This window comes from Ambystoma mexicanum, chromosome 2p, assembly GCF_040938575.1.
Source record: "Ambystoma mexicanum isolate Mex_15411 chromosome 2p, UKY_AmexF1_1, whole genome shotgun sequence".
Lineage (NCBI taxonomy): Eukaryota > Metazoa > Chordata > Amphibia > Caudata > Ambystomatidae > Ambystoma > Ambystoma mexicanum.
The window spans coordinates 32819767-32832056 of record NC_090923.1 but is presented as its reverse complement, the minus strand read 5'-3'; positions in this window follow the sequence as shown (position 1 = coordinate 32832056).

Genomic DNA, 12290 nt, shown 5'->3' with positions numbered 1-12290 from the left:
TGCCGTGCACAGGAAGAGGAGAGCTGAAGGCATTGGGCCGTAAGATGAGTGAATAAGCCTAAATGCGTTGTGGGGTGAGAGGAGAGACCCCCTTACGAATCATCTTCATCCTGCCTCGGTTAATGGCTTCGGCTACCGGCTGAATCTGGCATGGTAAGTGCATTCTAATATGAACATAATGCTTGAATCTGGCGTTCTATGGCATCGCCGACTCCCTTAAACCAGCTGTGATGTCACCAGTCACACTTCTGCCTCGGGGCAATGCTGATCTTCATAAGCCAAACATCACTCATACCACGTACCTCGACCCAGCATATGTCATCCTTCAACTTCAATATTTTAAAACGGTTCACTGCTTCCAAAACACGATCCGCTTTTGATCCTTGAAAACAAAGTGGCACGCAGGCAGTTTTCCCTGCATCCCTTTCCCTGAGCATACGCTACCAGACTAGCGCTGCCTGGGTCTAACCTTTAGTTCACATTGCGCTTGGGACATGCAGAGCCAGTACTCGCTGCTCACTCCAGACTGTCACTTCAAAATCTTCCTTAACATGCTAGTGGCTCATTGGGGAACCCCTCAGCTCACTGTCCGCAGTCTCACATCCTTCTCCAAGTCCCACTTATGAACTCAAAGCAGACTTACACTCCTACATGGGAGGCAGCTTACTGGGCTTCATACTTTCCCCAAAGCTTACTTTTGGTTTCATATGAGGGTAAACAGCATCACATCCCTGCGCTGCTTGACTGGGGAATAATACTTTGACTGGTGAATGGAAACATCACTGCAGAGCTTTCTTCTTCACCCCTCAGTACTACACACTTGCAATGCAACCTCTGACAGGCGACAGCTGCACCTAGCACGCCATACACCAGGAACACCTTCCTACCACAAAGAGTTGCTGCTGGTCATGGCATCAGCTGTCTTCTCTTGCCGCAGCTCCTTAGCTCCTCCCTCTCTCATGGGAGTCATCTTCACTACAAGCTTTGTTTAATCTACAGGTTTCTTAAACTAATGGGGTGGGATTCCTTCTTCAGTTTAAGGGACCAGGTGTCATTTTAAGCTTCCTTTTATCTTCACTTAACAGACAACACTTCTGGTTTTACTTTAATAGGCTTCACTTCTTCACACAGATTTCTCAATCTTAAAGGCCTAGCTCCCTTCTTGAGCTTCCCTTCAAGGCCCTGCTCCTCTCTTCAGCCCCAGGACCCAGCTCTCCCTCCATTTTATGGGCAGCTTATCCTTCCTATATAGGGCTTCCTTCCTCCCTTTTGGTGCCCTGGGTGATGGGTCTTACTTGTGTTTTGGGGCAGTGTTGTCCTTCTTTTCCATCTTCTTCCTGCACCCCCAGCAGCAGGCTTCTTCCACTTTCTTCAGTTTCTTACTCGCATGTTCTTCTTTTTAAGACCACCTCGTCGCCAATGTTGTAAAGTGACTTCCAGGCTTCTTGGGATTACTTATATGTTTATTACAAGTACTTAAGTCACAGTTACATGAAGTTATATACATAAGTGGACAGGACATAACACTGGCTCCCATCACCCAGGCTGGGGAGCTCTGACTGGCTGGGTGTGGAATCCTTGGGTAAACATTCCGACATTCACAAGGCAACACTCCAACATGACATCACAAGCTTTCACATGCAGAGACAAGCACATCACAACAATATGTTTTTGGGATTATGTTTTTTTTGTAGGAGCAGCGAGGAGGTAAGGTGGGGGAGTGAAGGGAGGGGAGGGACACCAACAACAGATATGGAGGGGCAGGTGGACAGGGGAAGATGTTGGGCAGGCCTTAAATCTAAGGTAGGGGGCAGTGTTGCTTGTGCTCCTTGACAAATCCATCGAAAGCACTCCGTAACTGCTCCCCACTGCAGAGGGGTGTGTTGCATTACATGCAGACAACTATGACCATTGAAAGGTAAGGATCGAGAGCCTCCTGTATGGCCTGCGACGCAGCAGCAGAATCCTCTGCCCCACAGGGGTACCTTGTGTGGTGGCAGGAGCGGTTGAAGAAGATGCAGTGGAGGACATTAACCTGCTTCTCCCTGAGAAAGGAACAGCCTTTCTCAGAGCACCCGAGTGGTTGAATCTGGTGTGGCAGTGCATGGAGGTGGTCCCGAAGGAGCACTGCCCAGGTTATCCGTGACTGAGTATGACCCCACACTCGTCACCAGGCAGCCAAAACCACCACACCCATGACTCTCTCCGGTCATTGGAGGTAGGCACTTCCTCTACTCTTCTTCCAGTTCCTCACTGTCCTCCTCCACATCACTGTGCCTGTTCCCCTGTCCAGGCCCTCCAGGTGTTTGTTGTGGTGGTGGTCCCTGGGAAGGAGGGATGTCCATGATAGATGCCATTGAAGCAGGTTTCAAAATTCTGCAAAGCAGGTCTTCTTCAAGTGCTCTCCCCTGGATAGCCAGATTGAGAACGACAGAAAGTAATTGGTGGGTCCATTCAGAACGACCGTCCATGGTCCCCGTGTCTGTCTGCAGACTATTGAGCTCAAAATAGGCCTTGGAAAGTTGTAAAAACTTGACAGATCAACTAAGAATGGGTCTAGGAGCTCTGGGCGGGTAAATGTTCAACTTGAAGCAACCAACAATAGCCGGAAATGCAGTTTCAAACTGACTGCGATGGTGGACACCATCTGCAGACAAGCTGTCACGCTGCACGGGTGCGGTCACATGATGACATTGGGGGATGTCCGCGACGGCAGCAGGCGTACCTGGTCAACCATCGAGCGGAAGCCACCGGGCGCATGTGCATGGATGTCCGCAATTAGGAGTGTTGTCTAAGGACTAATTAAAAGTGGGTCATGCCCGAGCAGACAGGTCCGGGCAAGGCGCAATGTCCACCGATGCCCCTTTTACCTAAACAGACACACCCGAAAAGTCATATAGTCTTCAGACTATTAAATGATTTTTTGTAAAAAAAAGAATTAATCCCAGAACAATATACCAGACATTTATAGTAGGAAAAAAACTATTCATTTATAAAAAGGGATGGGGTGTCAGAATGGGAAGCATAAATGGGAGTGTTTGGAATTTCTAGGAGGTCATAATGGGGAGAGGAAGGGAGAGAAGTTTCATCAAACCGGCTTTCATGTACATTTTGTTAATTTGATTGGGGTGATTGCTGAGGGGAAGAGGGACAGGTCCAAGTAGGACAGTGATAACCTTTCTAATAACATGATTGTTTACATAACTTAAATGTTCTTTTAAGTCATTACTTAGTTCATCCAATTTTCCAGACAAGATCATGATTCCATTGTGTACAGTTGGGGATTGGGTCGGATTGTCTTTGTGATTGTTGGGATTCTTCATAATGAATTTGTGGTGTAGTTTCTTCAAGTAAAGTATGTACTATAAGAAAAGAAGACATTATTATTTCAATGAGCTGCATATAAATTACATTTGTTTACATTGAAAGATGTATTGTTTAGCATTTGAGATTTCATCATCACGCTTTTCTGCTTTGGTAAAGTTTTCTTCCCACCACTCAAGTGTGCTTGCCATTTCTATTAAAATAAAATAAAAATGTGCTATTTGCTTATAATAAATGTTTATATAATAAATGGGGATAATAGAGAAATAAATACACTGTACTTACTACTTGGTGAGAGGTTATTTTGCAAGGGGTTCCTGGTGTATCTCAGTCTGTATGGAGAGTTGTAGTGAACTGATAATTTGAGGTGTATAGTTATGGTTTGTGCTTGGTGCATTCCATACCAGTGTGTGCTAAATGAAAAAAATAGTTTTTACATTTTATAATGTTGAATTGCACAAAAAGGTATATTTGGGAGTAGTAAATGTATATATGAGTTTATGTTGGTTAAAGAGTCTGATATGTTCTGTTATGCTTCTGGATTTTGTTGATTCTACCTTCTGTCTGCAGACTTTCGTACTGTCCGCGGACTATATAGCTGCTACATTGGGGGTAGGTATGATATAAGGAACATGTAGCAAATTAAGGGGTGTCTAGTAAAAATCTATGAAATTAAGTGAAATAACATTGTTAAAGGGACATTAAGGTTATGTTGCACTAACAAAAACCTATGAAATTCAGTGAAAAAACGTTGTTGAAGGGATGTTATTGTTACATGTAAAACCGAAAAAAACCCAGAAATTTGCTACTTATAGTAAGCTTAGGAACCATAACTCGTGCCGCCACTGTGCACTGCTAAGAATAACACCCAGGACATCAAAGATGACATCACAAATGTCATTGATGACATAACTGATGACATAAAAAATGAAATTATTATTGATGATACGTCCTTACAAGAGGTTGTGTTTACAATGTTGGTAACAAGACGTCAGGGTGATCGGGAGACATATCATGAACTACTTAATGTATTTAAGAATGTACTCATCTAAGCAAAACATTATACTGGAGCGTTGTTGTGAATACAGGAACCTAATCATACATACACGTTGGCAATGGCTCCTGCATGCACCATAGAAGTGCAATATTTTTAATCTGGTCATTTTGGCTCATAAAATAGTGAATCCTACCCTATCACAGTTTTGAGTAATGTTAAACATGGAATAACTAGCTAGCAATTCAAGACTTATGAAAGGAAGCGCCCCCAATTCAGCACGATCCTCCCCGCAATGAGAGACAATAAGGGACTCTCCCGTAGTGGGAATAAGACCAAGACAGAGTGCGGGTGAGCGTAAGTGGGAGTTTATCCAAGGATAAGGCATGCAAAGAACTCTGCAACCTACGAGAGCGCTCTGCCTGACAATAGCAAAGACAGGCGTATTTCTAATACAAAAAACGTCATCAACACCTAAACACTATAGGGGGCACAAGTCAATTGGGATTGGGTGGTGTCGACTAACTATAGGTGTTGCTGGCGCGGGGTTGGTCTTGGCGGGACGACGTCACTGGTCAGCCTCGTGGGTTGGGTTGGGCCTGGCAGGCCGGCTTGAGGTCATCCATGCGGTGTTGATGTGCTGGGGCAGCCTGTGACAATAACGAATACCTTTCCTGTCTCATTTGCCCTAGGCCATGCACACTACAGTTATTCAGAAAATGACATTTACGTTCATTAATAAATCGCTTCACCAGCTTATCTTATAAAATAAACACAACACATGAGGAATGCACCTCGTGAGAGGTCTGGTGGTTGTTGGTTGGGGTGAGATTTACCTGTGTCTTATTGACCGGTATTTTAGGTCACGGGACGGGGCTCTGGGACCTGGGCCGAGTGATACATGTCTGTCTGCTGCGTTAGAAGTTATTATATAGATGGGTCTCTGTGTCTTGTCCCAATGATGGGGGTCGTCCTTACACGGGGTCAGGATTCTTGGGGGGGTTCGTGGGGATTTATGAGAGGGTGCTGGTAGATCAGTGGGTTCATCCGTGGGTTTATTACCGTGCTGTAAATAACACAGGTGGCGGGCTGTGGCCTTGGTTGCGGCGCCGGGGCCTCTGACTCTCTGAAGTAACGCCAGCTTGGTTGGGGGAGGTGAGGGAGCGCAGCACAAGTCTTAGCTTTTTTATCTGGCAGGCTTGGTGGGGTGGGAGAGGGAATGACCTTGCATATACTCACAAAGGTATTTTCCTCGTGCGTTGCTGATCAGTGAATGCAGAAGTTTTATACTGTTCTGCCTTATTTTAACGTTATTCAGACACACATATATATATATATATATTTCATTTTCGTTACACATTTCTTTAATACAGTCGGTTCCAGTACCTTTTCATTACCTAACATTATGTTCACTACATTGTGTGCGTATTGTATGTACATTAGACGTTATACGAGGGATATCTAGGTTATGGCCTACAGAGATTGATGCTCGCCGCTTTGGGTGATTCAAAACATATATGAGTTCAAGTTTCTACATACTATTGAAAAACACTTTTACAAATAGAGGTTACACGTTTGGTCAACATCTTTCTCCGTGGTTATAGCAGCATTAGTCCAGACCTGGAGGGATATCATATAACGTTACATTTTTATGGTTCGTTCACATTTTAAACAGAGGTAGTTCATTAATACCAATACTTGAACTATTTTCTACCTTCTTCAGATAGTGATGCTTCAGCTTTTTTCCCCGTTGCCCCGGCCTTGCGGTCCGGGTCATACGGGGTGCAATATCACATTGTTACTAATATAATGTTGCCGTGTTGGCATCTCGGGTTTAGCTCATCTCCGACTTTCTCATGGGAACGCGCTCGCAGCGGATCTGCCAGGGCTGCTGAGGCGGCAGAGATGCATGAAAGGCCCTCCAAAGGTGGGGGCCTCGTTACAGTGTGCTGAACTCACACCATGTTTGCTGTGCAAGATGGCGTCTAGGCCTAACTTAAGTTTCGGTAAATGCAAAGACAGGGTGCGTGTGGGCAATGTCGTCGGCGGGTGAACCCCCCTCCACCTGGGCCCGGGTGGCATGAGGGTGCTCCCACCGAGCCATGGTCCTCACCTGGGGAGGGAGCTGTAGGTGAGGAGGGCCTCGTGGCCATTCCTCCCCTACATTTCCCCCCTTTCGTTACTTAAAGTAACGAATTTCTTTAGCTCTTCTAATCTTCTACATTCTTGTTCTTCTAACACTGCACCATCCCATGCAGGGGTTCCTTTTATAGGCATCCATGCTCTGCACACCCCCCTTAAGCTCTCACCTCTCCTAGCATACTCGTCTGGTGTACATGTCAAATATATACAGTCGCCGGTCTCTTCCAGATCTACCCAGACCTCCTCATACCATTCCAGTTCTACGTCTCGTGGTTCTTTAATCGTGGTGTGCCATAGCTTATCTACTATGTACTTGTCACGGCACATAGGCACTAACTGGTACCTGGGGGTGTTGTCTGTTCCTGTCTGCACATGTACTTCTTGTGTTGCTTTAATTGTACCACCGGAGTTGCCCATTGTCACCATCATCATTGCACCGTTAGGGACTGCATTAGCACAACATCGGAGGCCCACCTGGCACAGGCAGAACATCACAAGGATGATCACCACTATTGGTATCAGGAACTTCATTGTCACTCCAAGCCATGAGGGAACCCAAGAGAAGATATTGTCGAACCACGAGCTATCCTCAGCTCCACCTTCCATTTTCATCTTCTCGCCCAGGTTATGTACTGCTTCAATAACGTGGGACAGGGACCCATTTTCTGCGTCTTCGGAAGGTACGAACGTGCAGCATGCACTTCCTATTTTTCGGCAAACACCTCCATCGATTGCTGTTAACAGGTCTAGGACATACCTGTTTTGCATGGTCATTAATCGCAGAGCTCGTAGTTCCACCTTTATTATGTTAAACCCTTCTTCAGTGTCATTGGCCAACTGGAGCCATTTTGCATTTGCTCTTGCTTGGACACTTGATACTAGTGAAGCAAAGAATGTTTCCACGGAGCTGAACAGGCGATACTTGTCTGGGATCTGTGCCAATAAATCAGATGATGCTTGTGATATGTAGTTCGAGGCTCGCTTGTTCCTTGAGAGCTCTTCTCCTTTCCCTCCGGAGGACAGGACATAAAGGTGCGCTTGTGTAGTTGGAGACGCTGCATTCTGGTTCAAGCCTTCGTTCATCGTGTTACTTCTGTCAATATGGCTTTCGGGAATCACCATTAGTGTTGAATGCAAAGTGGCCATTGAGCAGCTACCACTCCATGATTGGGGAAGGTGCAGGTACGCCTTGTTCCCGCATACCCAGTAGGTGTCCATTAGTGCTGCTGTTCCTTTTTTCATATCTGGGATGGTGAGAGTTTTGTTACAGTTCTTGTTCGTTCCTATTGCCATTTTTCCTTCTCCCTTGAAACATAGTTTGTTTTGTATTTCACTTTGTAGCTTAAAGGGTTTTTCCATCGCTGTTACCCATGTTAATTTAGGGATGTGTTCTTTCCATATTGGCAAGCACGTTCTTTCCATCCACCGCAACTTTTCCGGTTGAACACCCTTCAGTGCTTCTGCCTTGCACAGCACTTCTTCGTCTTTCCATTTGCTTTCGGAAAACAGTGTCCCTTGTATTGCAAAGAAAGGTTCTTTAAGGCAGATCACTCCAGACGCTTGCGAATAGCACGTTTTGTTGTTCTGTACCATTCTGAAAGAGACATCGTGTGCTTGGAAAGTGTTCTTTATTCTACACAGCGTGAGATGAAGGAGACATTGGGCATCCACAATGGGCAATTCTCGTGGCAACAATACTTTAGGTGTGCCTGATGCATGGGGGATAAGTGAGCAGACATAACAGCTCTCATTGGTTGTTTGTTTAGCTGTTGTGCTCATATCTGCATACCATTTATTTGCTTGGTGAGGGTGTCGTGGGTCTTCCATTTTGTCTAACCCTAGCCCATAATACTCATCATACCCTTTTCCACCAGTCTCTCTTCTCCGCCTACTTTTCTCCCTTCTTCTGTACCTTCTCGTTATAGGAGGTGAAGAACCAGGCCCCCCTTCCTCCCTCCCACCCCCCTTTTCTAATTCTTCATATAGGGACTTGTGTTCTGTCATCATAATCACTTTTCCATCCTCATTAATAAACAAGAGATCGTTGTTTGAAATTGGGGCGGGAGGGATCGTGTGGTTGTTGTATGTTCCAGGTTGGGACATTGTGTCATTATCTACATTTTTGGTTCTCCATTGTGAGAGGACAGCAGTGGGTGGTGTAGTATAGTATCCCCACACAAAGTGTGATCCATCCCAGATCAAGAAATCACCTTCTTTGATACCTACAGTCGGAATTGTTTTCGTTCCAGGAGCAAGGGTGGTGTTGTTCCCCCCTCCCCCCTCGTTCATCTCGGTAGAGATGAACGCTATAATCCAGTGTAACACCAGACAAAACATTGAGATGAAGAACACGATAGCACACATTGATAAACCACATTCAAATGAATATGTTAATCTAGCCACTAACATTTCTCTAAATCTAACATATCTATTAGTTGCAGGCTGCCCATTCGATGCCATGATAAATCCTGTTTGAGACACAAAAGTTCATTAAATACAAACATGTAAGCATTTCCACATTGTAACGTTTCGGTGATAAAATATAGGGTTGGGTGAGGAAGGGGGTTTGTTGACAGACAAGGTAGCTTTCAGTCAATATTATTCGTACCTTACTATATATATATATAAATAATAAAAAACATGACATTTTTAAAAACAACAATAATAAAAAACATCTTAAAGAGTACAGGAAGGGAAAAAAGAACCCCACGCAAAACTTTCAAAAATTGTAAAAAGAAAATTTACATATACATGTGTACATGTTTTAGTCCAGGACATTTGTTGCGCGCTAATTGTGTTCACTGTTCATCTCATGAAGCACACAAAATTCAAATCATTCATTCTGCACAACTTCATCGTCCGCTGTTGCCTGTGCCTCATCCTGCACCTCACTCTCCGCAGCGCTGTAAGCTTTACGTACATCTGTCAAATGCACCCAATATCGCAGGCCCTTAACCTTTACTGCTGTAGGCGTGCAAAACACTACCTCATAGGGGCCATGGAAGCGTGGTGCGTTCCACCTCCGCACAAAACTTCTAACATATATAAGGTCACCAGGCATTAGCTGTAGTGGTTTTTCAGGCAAACCGTTTGGTTCAGTCGCGTTCCCCTCCTCTCTTGTCGAGGGGGGGGCTAGTTGCTTTGAAATTACGCGCGCTGCCCGTGTCAATTTTCGCAGGTATTCTGTGAACTCCTCCCCCAATATAGCTGCGCTTCTGTGTGCATCAGAACGCTCACGGAGAGGCGAATGCGCTGTGTGCATTCTTCTTCCCGTGACGATCTCGTGCGGGGACAAATGGTGATCCTTACTTGGCTGGTTTCGTAGTTCAAACAAGGCCAAAGGCAGGCAGTACATCCAAGTCTTTTTAAGGGAAAAACAAAGTTTTGATAATCTGCTTTTTAACAGGCCGTTTATCTTTTCTACGACGCCATTACTTTGAGGATGATAAATCGAACATAATTTGTGCTTTATTCCCAATAATGTAGTCACTTCTTTAAAGAGTTCATTAACAAAATGCGTCCCGTTATCTGAGCGAATAACGTCGCAAATTCCCCAGCGCGGAAACACTTCCCGCACTAGGAACTTCGCGGCGCCCTTCGCGTCAGGGCGGGCACAAGGGCCTGCCTCCACCCACCTCGAAAATGGACATACAACCACAATCATGTATCGAGCCCCGTTACACCTTTCTCCCATGTCTACATAATCAATGTGGAGCTCTCTGAATGGGCCACTTGGTTTTGGTATCGTACCCCTTAGTGTACGCAATGTCATACCTGAGTTGTAAATTTGACATGTCGTGCATTCTAGAGCTAACCTTGTGACGTGTTCCTGGAGGCAAGGTGTAAACCAATCTTCTTGTATCTCTGCCATTATGTGTTTCTTTGTGTTGTGTGCAGGAAAGTGTAGTTGTTGAAATGCTATTTCTAACAGCGTGATTGGCATTACCACTTTTCCTGAACTCTCTTGTCGCCACAATAAATCAGTCGGTGATTTGCTGCATCCTCTCTTAGTCCACAGCAATTTTTCCTCTGCACTAGCTCCCTCTTGCAGCTCTATTATCTCCTGTGTGGACATCATGTTGTATCCTGTGGGGACTTCTTGGCTTGCTGTGTGGTGCAACATGTACTCTCCTATTTCACCTTTTTGTAGATATGAAGCTGCTTTGGCAGCGGCGTCTGCTGCCGCGTTCCCCAAAGATATAAAATCTGTATTTGCGGTATGAGCTTGACATTTTACGATGGCCACTGCCGTGGGGTCTTGCAGGGCCTCAATCAGTTCTTTCAATAATTCTGCATGCTGGACTGGCGTTCCGTCTGCTCGCCGAAACCCTCTCCGCCCCCACCGGGCCAACCCGCCGTGAACTGTTGTTGTCATGTATGCTGAGTCTGTATATATGGTCACTGCGCACCCCTTGGCGGCATGCAATGCTTCTATTAGCGCTATTAGTTCTGCTGCTTGCGCTGAATAGTGCGATGGGAGGCGGTGTTGTACTAGTATCTCATATTCATCTTCCTCTAATCGTACCACTGCCATACCCACATGCTTTTCTCCTGTCTCCATGTCGATTGAGGCTGACCCGTCCACAAAATACACCTCACCCTCGGTCAGGGCATTTTCAAAAATCACTGTATCCTTACTTTCGTCACCTGTGTACGTGGCGCAGTTGTGGTTTTGCATGTCCTCTATGGTGCATGCCTCTGTGATGAATGTGGCTGGGTTCACTGTTTTACATCTTACTATATGGATGTTAGCGCTGGACAGTATTATCTCATATGCTGTGGCGCGTTGTGTTGTCAATGTGCTCTTTGTTCGCTCTAATATTGCGAAAAGTGAGTGTTCCACAAACAGTGTCACCGGGCAGCCCATTACTATCGTGGCACTTTTTTCAATTGCGAACGCGGCTGCAGCTAGGGATTGCTCGCAGGCGAAATGACCTTGCATTACTGCGTCTAGGGTGCCGCTGTAGTAAGCTAGTGGTTTGTGCCCTAAGGATGTTTTCTGTGTCAGTACTGCTGTCATCAATGTTCCTTTGCAGTGTGAAAATAAGAAGAATTCGCGCCCATAATCTGGGTTTGCTAGTACTGGAGCGCTTGATATCAGCTCTTTTAGTGAGTTAAATGCTGTGTTCATCACCTCTGTCCATTCTATGTGTTTGTGTTCTTGTTGTGCTTCTTTCAGTGCCTGTAGCAGGGGCCTTGTGTACGCCGCATAGTCCAATATCCATGCTCGGCAATAGTTACACATACCCAGAAATTTCTGCATCTCTTTTACTGTTTTGGGCTCCCCAATTGTTCTAATCGCCTGTGCCCTGTCTGGTATAATTCGCTTGCCATCCTTTGATATCAACTGACCCAAGTATAGGACCTCCGTCAGACAGTATTGTAACTTCCCCTTGTCCACCTTGTACCCCTTATTTGCCAATAATGTCAAGAGTGTTATCCAGTCCTGTCTGCATTCTTCCTCAGCCTGTGCACAAACCAATAAATCATCAACGTACTGAATCACTGTGCTTTCTACAGACAAATTCCCCAGATCTTCATGTAGTACCCTGTTAAATATGCTTGGGCTCTCGCAATATCCTTGTGGTAGTCTGCAGTGTTCGAACCTCCTTCCTCCCAATGTAAATGCTGTCAAGTACCTGCTCTCTTCTGCCAAGGGAATCGAAAAGAATGCATTTTTTAAGTCAATTACTGTGAAGTGTGATGCTATTTTTGGAATGTTGCACAGTATTGTCGCCGGGTTCGGGACTAAAGGGAACTCCTTCATTACCACATCGTTCAATGGGCGTAAATCTTGTATCATCCTCCATGAACCCCCCTTCGCTTTTTT